The sequence below is a fragment of the Drosophila sulfurigaster genome, chromosome 2L (genome assembly GCF_023558435.1).
Source record: "Drosophila sulfurigaster albostrigata strain 15112-1811.04 chromosome 2L, ASM2355843v2, whole genome shotgun sequence".
Taxonomy (NCBI): Eukaryota; Metazoa; Arthropoda; class Insecta; order Diptera; family Drosophilidae; genus Drosophila; species Drosophila sulfurigaster.
In genome coordinates, this window is record NC_084881.1 from 28461288 (window position 1) to 28471032 (window position 9745).

Here is a 9745-nt window from a genome sequence, read left to right on the forward strand (position 1 = left end):
GTGTGTGTGTTTGGGAGTGTAAAGTGTGTATGAGTAAAGTTTGTAAGCAGATAAAGTCATTTGCTTTGATATCTTTTACTAATTATTGCCAAAGCAGCCTCTAAGCCAGTTTTCTACACAGCAGCAGAGCAACAACAAGCATAATAAATGACAACAATTCAAGCTAAATGCGGCTGCTTGAATCCTTTTTTTGCTGTTGAAAATACACACACACACACACAGCAGTAGACCACATCCTTGCTCAAAGGGAGAGGAAGAGTGAGGGGGAAACATTAACAGCATATTATCCCTGGCATCGCATACAAAACAAAACTCAACGTAGCGTGGCGCCAAAAACGCCTTAGCCAAGCTAAAAAGAAGTGGGCGAGGCTTCCCCCTTAAGATGCCATCTCTTTCGCACTCACTAGCTCTTTCTCCCTCTCTCCCTCTCTGTCTCTATCCTTTTGCTAGTATCCATTGTTGTTGTTGTTTTGAAGCAACTGAAAAATATGATGAAATTAATTTTTGTGTTTACATTTAAGCGAGAATCTCGGTGAGTGAAAAAAGGTTGAGAAACTGAACTGAAACTGAAATGTTTGAGATTAAATTAAAGCTGCTGAAATGTTGTCATTTATAATTTGCACAATTGCCGCTAATCAAATTTCCTGCCACGGCACAAGAAAGAAGCTTTTCCTTGCCGCCTTGAAATCTTTATATATTTATTTTACACTTTCTTTTTTTTTTTTTGCTCGCTCTACGCTTTGGCCCATTTAATATGCCATAAAATTTCGAAGGAGATGGAAAAGGGGGTCATTGGATGTCTGGTGTTTGGCATAAGGCGATAAAATAGACAAACCTAAAGAGCGTGTGGCGTGTGGCAAGTGGCAAGTGGCAGCTAGCGGCATGTGGCATGTGGTTGACTGCAGCAGCAGCAGCGTTTGGCTGGCAGATATCCTGCTGCAGGACACCCACAGCTAAGCAGCCATTGTAACGAATCTATTAAGTGGAAATTTATTAAAGCAACAACAACGCAAAAAAAAGCAAACCAAACTCAAGTTAAGCCATAAAATGTTGTTTGTGTGTGGCACACACACACTCACACACTTGCGCCTGGTAGTACATAAAAATATTAAAAATACAAGCCGAAAGGCAGCCAATAATGTTACAGCAGAGAAGAGAAAGACGACGTTGCTGCTGTCTGGCGTTGATATTTTTATTGCTGCGGCGGCTTAAGGACGACAGCTTTGCCTAGCAATTTCTTGCGATTTCCATTGAACAGAACAAACACACACTTGCACACACACACACACACGCACAACCACAATTTGCCAGAGCATTTGGATTTCAAATTTTGCTTTTGGGTAAAAGCTTTTCTCATATGCGCATATTTTCGACGATTTTGCCTGAGCTGAACTGAGCTACTCGGCAACTCGGGCGTATGCGTAATTTTTGCGTTTATTGTTAATAGATTTGTGCATATTTTGTGAGTGTGTGTGTGTGTGTGGGTGGATATCATCGACTGCTGCATTCGACTGTGATTTGTACTCTGCTGGATAAGCACTCGAATCGGATTTTCGTCCATAAAGTTGCTCAACAAAATTTGATTGATAGTAGAGGGAAAAGTCGATAGAGATAAACTTGGCTTATGGCTAAGCAGAAATTGATTTGTTATGCATATTAAATAATCATTTCGTTAATCAATCAGTTCAACTTTATAGATATATGTAGATAGAGTGTGTATCTTTAATGCAGCTTTAATGTTTCGCTTTTCACTCTCGCAGAAGATAAACATATTATTATTTGATACATAATGCAGCAACCTATCAACTGTCATCATTTTCATTCGAGTAATAACTTTCTGTCTGGCACTCATCAGACAATCTAATCAAGCTAATTTCCGTACGAACGACACATCGTCCTTCGTCCCGCGTCCTTCCACATATGTCTGGGCTTTGAGAAAGCGCAAATTTCTCTGCTCAGATATTAGCCAGATATTTTGCTGGGGGGCTTAGACACTACACAGAGTGGGTGAAAATTAAGCAATTTCCGAAGAAAAGCTTTGCACAAAAAACTTGGCAGTCAATAAAAAGCGAGACATAGCGAAAAGGGAAAATATCTTTTGCATACAGTATTTATAAAAAAAATTAAAAAGGTTGGCATAACATTGGCTGACAAAACTGGTCAATGATAATTGGCTGATGATGGCTAATCGAATGAGAATTGTTAACAGCTTTTAGGTAATTACAAATTGATAATTGCTTTCAGCTGTGTAGTTTTTATATGTTTGAAATATTTGAAGCAAGAAATCATATAATGATTATGTTATTATATGAAACGAAGGATTTTTTTCATTTTTTGATCAACATAAAAGGCTTTTATTTTTAAAAAGAATATTAAAACATATATCTTTGTCTTGAAATATATTCTAAATGTTATAATATTCCAAATTAAAATACCGCAAAAGTACAAAAAAAATATATTGGGGCCTTTATTTGGTATATTGATATATTACTACATTAAAAAAAATACCAATATGTATTGGGTAGAAAAAGCCACCCATTGGGTAGGCCGGCCATAAAACTGGTATATATTGAATGTAGTGTTATAACAATATACCAAATATAGCCTTGATATTTTGTAGTATTTTTGTCGTATATTAATTTGGTTGTTTCTACCTAATGCAGCCACCCATTTGGTAGAAAGGTGCCATAACATGGTATATTTTGAATGTAGTATTATATATTTTAGTATTTTTGTGGTACATTATAAGAATAATACCAAACTGTTTCGCATTTATTCAATATGAGTAGCGGGTAATCCGATATCTCTGTTTTCCTATCCTATCTTTCCTATTTATATGCTTATTTTTATTTTGAACATTATACTCATTTTGATCTCTGATATAATGAGTGTCTGTAATTAAGTTTACACAAGAGAGTTCTTCTTTCGATTTCAGAATATCTGCATATTTTCTTTAAGTTTTATCCTTGATCAATCCTTCTGAAGCATCGCCTTTTCTTTTCTGCAGTAACTCTTATTTATTTATCGGTTTAATGAGTTCAATTAGTCAATGTATCGAGTCAATTGCCAATGCATTAAAAGTCATAATCTCATTTGATGTGCGCTGCTTTAAAACTCTCTATCTTTTGCTCGCTGCGATACGCGCTGCTTTACTTGCTCGTTCTCTCTCTTTTTCTCTCTCTCTTCCATGCTCTCACTCTCAGCTGACGGTGCTTATTGTGTTGTTTAAGCCCCAAAGAAAAAGAAAGCAACGCCTGCAGAAATTTTTGCATTATACATTTTACTTTTCATAAGCTTAAAGTCGACGCGCAAAAGGATATCACACAGCTATGGAGGTAATTTGCCAGGACCAAACAACAGACTGAGAGTGAGTGGGAGTGGAGGAGAGGGAGATTGAGCGGGGTAATCAGTGAAAGAGCAAAGGGAGTGATTGTGTGGGGGCTGCGGTGTAAGTGAGAAAGAGACAATTAAAAATCCATTAATTTGAGTAGCGGCAACCCATGTAAAGCTACTTATACTTATATCACTCTCTCTCTCTCTTTCTCTCCCTCTCTGTCGCTCTCTTTCACTGTACGCCCCCGCCACGCCCAGACGCTGCGAATGGAAATTTACATTACATTATACTCGCATTTAAATAAATTTTTGCAAAATTAAAACGTAATGCATAAAAGAGAAGAAGGGCGCAGCTTTATGGCTGTGTTACCGCCACACTGAGTGCCACTGAGTGTCTGTGAGTGCATGAGTGAGTGTGTGAGTGTGTGGGTGTATGGATGTATGGGTGTATGGGTGTGTGTGGGTGAGTGCATTGTTGATGCATTGGTCCAGGGCCTCGGCGTTGTACGAAATTATTTATGTGTCGCACATTTAACTTGTACATGGCAAAATATATTTTGCATTTACAGAATGCACTTCCATCATTATCCAGAGCGAAAGAGAGTGCCACAGCAGAGGGGTAGGGGGAGGGAGGGAGATGGACAGCCAGCTGGCCGGATGTCGGGATGCTGGACAGAAGGCTTGGCATTGTTTTTGCCTCCGGCCTGGCAACGTTCACTCTGGCTCGTCCTGATCCGAGTGTTGTCCTCGTGTCCTGTGCCTGGTGTCCGCCTCTGTGCGGATTAAAATGCATGGGTTCATGAAGTGGTCATCTGTCATCTTTGCGGTAGGAAGAACTTCGCATGTTGACATTGTCGCAACAGTTTATACTTACACACACACAGGCAGATACACAATGGTTCAGTTTTGTAACTGGCACCCACTCAGTGGCAGCTTGTTATGCTGCTTTCTTTCTTTTAGTCGCTTTTTATACCCGCTACTTATAGGGAAGAAGGGTATCATAACTTTTCTGCAGAAAATGTATATAACAGGCATAAGAAAGCATTTATGATCGTATAAAGTAAGTACATATATGTTCTGAAAAGCGTCCGTCAGTCTGTCCGCATGAACACATATGTAGATCTCAGAGACTTTAAGCGATAGAGATATAAGTTTAGCATGCTGATAAATTTTGTTTCAAAATTTCTAAAGATTTGGTTGTCATTACATAAAAATTGGAGAAGTTATATAAGAAATACTTGTTATGGGCAAAAACGAACAGATATATACCAAATATAGCCTTTGGTATATGTATTTTGTATATAGACTACATCATTATACCAAGTATAGACCTTGGTGTATTTTTAGTATTTTCGGTATATTGATTTGGTATATTTTATGTTAATACTGCCTATTTTTCTTTTATATAAATATACCAAATATAACCTTTGGTATATTTTTTTGGTTTGTGCTAAAATTAATACCGCACTATTTTACTTTCACCCTAAATCGGTACCGAGTATTTCATAGTCTCACACATACTCGACTGCAGCATTCTTACTTGTTTTCTTGTTGTTCTCGATGCACTGAGGAAAACTCCCGAGCTTCGAGCTGAGAGTTTCTGGTGCGCACTTCCTATAGAGAAGCCGGATTAAATATGGCTTAAAAGTCAGTTGACACGAGTTGGCCATTTCTCGTGCTCGTGTCACGTGTCCCGTGTCCCGTGTCCGATGCTTCGAGCCAAAAATTGTGCACTGGTGTGAGATAATAAAACATTTATGCAGATAGCTTGGGCCCAACAACATCATTGAAATTAAGCACAACACGTATACGCAGTGCATGCCAAAGATTGAGAGCTACGTCTGAAGGGGGAGAAATTGTCTTTAGATGTCATTAAAATTAATTGCAGTGAAACTGACAGTCTGAATGCAGCTGGATAGCAGCAGCTGAGCTGGACTCAAATTATTGCATGATATTGATGCATCTTAATGTTTTGCATTTTACTGCTTGAATTTTGTTAATGAGCTTAATTCAAACATGTCGAATAATTAAATTTCGACTAATTTAATTAAGCTCTAAGCCTAAGCGATAATTGCAGTTGATGAGGCGACTTTTAACTTGGTTTCCATTGCTTTGCAGTCGTAATTATTTCAAGCTGCTGTTCTTGAGCTATTTTAATTAGATTATGCAATAAATCTTGTCTTTCCTCGAAGCATATGCTTTAAGTTGCCGAAAATAGATATTATTTTAATCAGCTTTCACAAAGATTTATAGCCTAAATTTAAGTGCGCCTGCTGGGCACAGAACACAGTAGCTTTCTTTGATATTTAATCTATTTCAGTTGTAATATGTTTAGTTAATCAATTAAAGCGATTTTAAGAGATTTGTTGTTAGATGAGATTAGGATTATCTTCATTTAAATTTAAACAAGAAGAAATATTTAGGCAGCTTTTTAACTGGAGTATTTTATAAATTTACTTTTAAATTTTTGTCAACTTCAAAGTGCTTCTCATGTTGAAAAGATTCGCTTTAAAAGTAATTTTATTCTGCAGCAAATTTCTAAACAAATTTCTTGTTGTAATTTGGACTTTAAAGCAAAAATCCCTTCGGACTGCAACAGAGATTTTTTAATTGAAATTCCTTGGTGATTTTCCTTCCGAAATTTTGTCGGCAAGTTGAAAATTGTTTTATTTTTCGTAGCCAATTATTTGTGAGTAAATTGTGTGCGAGGGCATTAGCAAATGTCTGCATCAGCAAGCTGTGATCCATCAGGGATCCTTGGGCGCAGGACTCGCAACGAGTTTTGTTGCTGCACAAATGTTGTATTATGTTCTGACATGCAACATGAATATTCACTTTGCACTTTGCGGGCATTGCCAGACCCGGATTTAGTGTACAGGTGTTTTGCAATGGGCGAATGTCCTGCCCAGGCTGTTCGTCCTTTCTGCCCGAAAATTTGCATCTTAATCTCTGCCGTCAGCACCGCTGTTGACATGCAACAGCAACAGCATCAGAATCAGAGTTGCAGTTGGAGCCGTAGCAAATCGTCTGCTTAGGCATAAACTTACAGCAGCCAGACATGTCCTGGCCTGGACAGGTACAAGGACACTGACCGTGCTGCCAGCCTGATTGTTGTTTAGTTTTGCAATTTAAATTACAGGTGAAACTCCACGACATGTGAATATAGTTGAGCGACTGTTTGAAGCCGAGTCCTGCGAGTCCTTGCCAGCTTTAAAGTTCGTGATGAGCCGCCAAAAAGTTACTTGACTCCCTTTGAAGCAAAGTGGCTGCTGTTGAATTTATCCTCCTCTCTTTTTGTTGTTTCAAATGAAATGAAATGTAGATGCATATCCATGGCCTAAACTCTGATGTGTGTGTGTGAATGTAAATTGTATAAATGTGCGCATAAATTTGCGTTGGCCAAATTTGAAATTCCGATTTTCGACCAGATTGGTAAACAATTTATGTAAACAACAACAACAACAGCAACAGCAACAAGAGCGAGCTGAAATCTGTTTCAGATATCTCTCGCAGCTGGCGCTTCAAGTGTCCTTTGGCTTTTGTTTGTTTGCTCTCTCGCTCTCGCTCTGTTTGTTGTTGGCAACATGTAATTGCGTAACCCTTTAGTTAATAGCACCCTTGAGTACTCGAACATTGTGTTGTGTTGGCAGTCCTGTTTGTCCTGGTTTGTCCTTTTGCTTATGGTTATGAGGGGAATGCTGAAGTGCGACCCAACAACCACACTTGGCCATCACTTTTGCTTATCTTAAGTATTTTACTTATGTCCTGATGTCTGTCTGGCTGTCCTCTCCTGTCCTGTCCTGTCTGCCTGACTGCCTATCGCCAATGGATTCTCTGGAGACTTTTCAACCATTTTCAATGTTTGCATTTACACATTTTCCATTTTCTATGCTATTTACAAGCCTCTCCCTCTCTCTTTTACTCTCTATGTGTGTTGTATAAATGATAACTGCACAATTTCCAGCATGCTTTTGCTGCTTGATAAAGTGCTTTTCCACTAACCATAAAACCAAGTGATTTCAACTCAAGCTGCTGCTGCTGCTGCTTCTTCTGTTATTGTTATTACCTAGCAATACCTATTTATGCACTGAAAAAAGGGGCAAATGTTTACAATCGGCTGCTCAAGGAGTGACCACAGTTTCGCCAATAAATCTGCGCTCTATTAAGTTTTAGCTGCCTTCAAAAAGAAAAGAAGTAAGAAAGCTACAGTTGAGTGTGTTTGACTGTGAAATACTCGCTGTCCATTTTCAAAAGGAGCAAAACGGTGAAGTATTATAAAAATTTGGTATAGAAATATACTGAATTAATATACCAAAAATACGGTGCGGTATTATTCTGAAAATATAACAACACATACTGATATAAAGCAATCGATATATTTGTTTTATTGATATACTTTTAGTATACATATATCATAGATAATACCAAGAATATACCAATGGTTACGTTTGGTATATTAATGCACTATTACTTTCAGTATATACCGTAGATTACAATATATACTAGATTGTCAACCATGACGGTATTATTGTAAAAATATACCAACAAATGCTGATCTTTGGTATATTGATATACTTTTAGTATATTTCATAGATTACACCAAGAATATACTAATGGTTATTTTGGTATATTGATACACTATTACTTTCAGTATATACCATAGATTATAAGCATATACCATCGACCATCGCAGTATTATTCTACAAATATACCAACAAATACTAATATACCTATGTTTGTATATGGTATATTGATATACTATTACTTTCAGCATATACATTAAATTACAAAATAGACAAATATACATAGAACCATTTCTCAAATATATTATATATTTTTATTTTACCCTTATACCCTACATATAGTGGGTATAAAAAGCGTAGTTGTTGAGTGAAATTGTATTGAAAGTGGTTTCAGTAACACACACTTCAACTGCTGCTATTACATTTCTACATGTGTGCTAGTTTTGTTATTGTTTTTCGAGTCGAGACTCAGTCTTGAGCTCTGCAGGTTGTCGTCAGATGTCGAGACTTCAGTCTGGTCAACTGTTGTTGTTGTTGTTTGTTGGCTGCTGGCTGTTGGCTGTTCAAGCAGCCGAACAGCTTTACGTGCTCGACAATTTGCCATTAATTGAAAACAGATTTGTCGCCGAGATTGCATTGTCGACAGCCATCCGATTTCCGTACAAATTAATTATAGCTGCCATTGACAGAGCAGAGGCGGCATTTCGGGGGCATTCCGGGGCCGGAGGGAAATCTGGAAAAACAGCGATAGAGCGCCAGAAGAGTTTGCAGAATTTAATTCAATTTTATGAAGCAGCCGAAGTGAAAGTGAACTAAAATCAAAGCTCTAACAAGGGAATTCGCAAGGCTATAAAAAGCGTGTAGAAAAAGGTAAATAATAATAATAATAATAATAGTAATAGTTACGACACTCGGCCGGAAGCGGAAATGCCAGCTACGGAAATGCGCTGCCATGAATGAGCAAAAAGTGTAAGCGAAGACGCAGAGAGAAAGGGAAAAATGGAATAGAGAGTGAGCGAGACTTCGTGACATGTTAATTGAGCAGAAATTTTGTTGCCACACGTGTCGAGCTCCTGTATCCTGTGTGATTGTGTGTGTGTATGTGTGTGTGTGTGAGGATAGAGAATATGTTTGGAATGGCTATTTGAGCATATGTTTGACACTCGGCAATTGCGATGGCGAAATTACAATTACATTTACAAATACAAATACAATTTTATTGTTATTGTTCGCTTAAATTTACACACAATTAAGCGCCGACTATTAACTATTTTTACGGCCAACGGCTCTATAAATAAGCATTTCACGCTTCGACTCATTCGCATTATGTTAAAAGCACCATAAACAAGTATTATATAAATAATAATAAATATGTATGCATATGTACATAAGTTTTTTACTCAACTGCGGTAAAGAGGTGATATTTTTATTAAGATCCGCAAATAAACAGTGCAATTAGTTATTATGGAGTATTGTGGTTCGCTGTGTAGTGTATTGCGACTGTTTGTTGCAAGTTCAAGTTGGGTAGTTGAGTTCTCTAAGAAAGTATAACTATATTATAAAACATATATTTTAGTTTGTAATTTGACTGTTTTGAATATTATGAAGTACTTTATTCATTCATTTCTTTTTTTATCAAAGTTTGAGACATTTTTAGTAAAGAATGTGATAAAACGTGACTCACTTTTAACTGATATTATGATACAATAAGGCTTCTTAATATTTCCGGTTTGTCTATCTGAATATCAGAGAACTGAACCACTTAAAGTTGGCTTAAATGACAAGAAATTTCTATTGATATCCGGGATACTCAATCATAAGTATGTGGTATTGAATTGTCATTAGTATAGATCAATATATTTTTTTAGAAGATAAAGAAAATCACAATC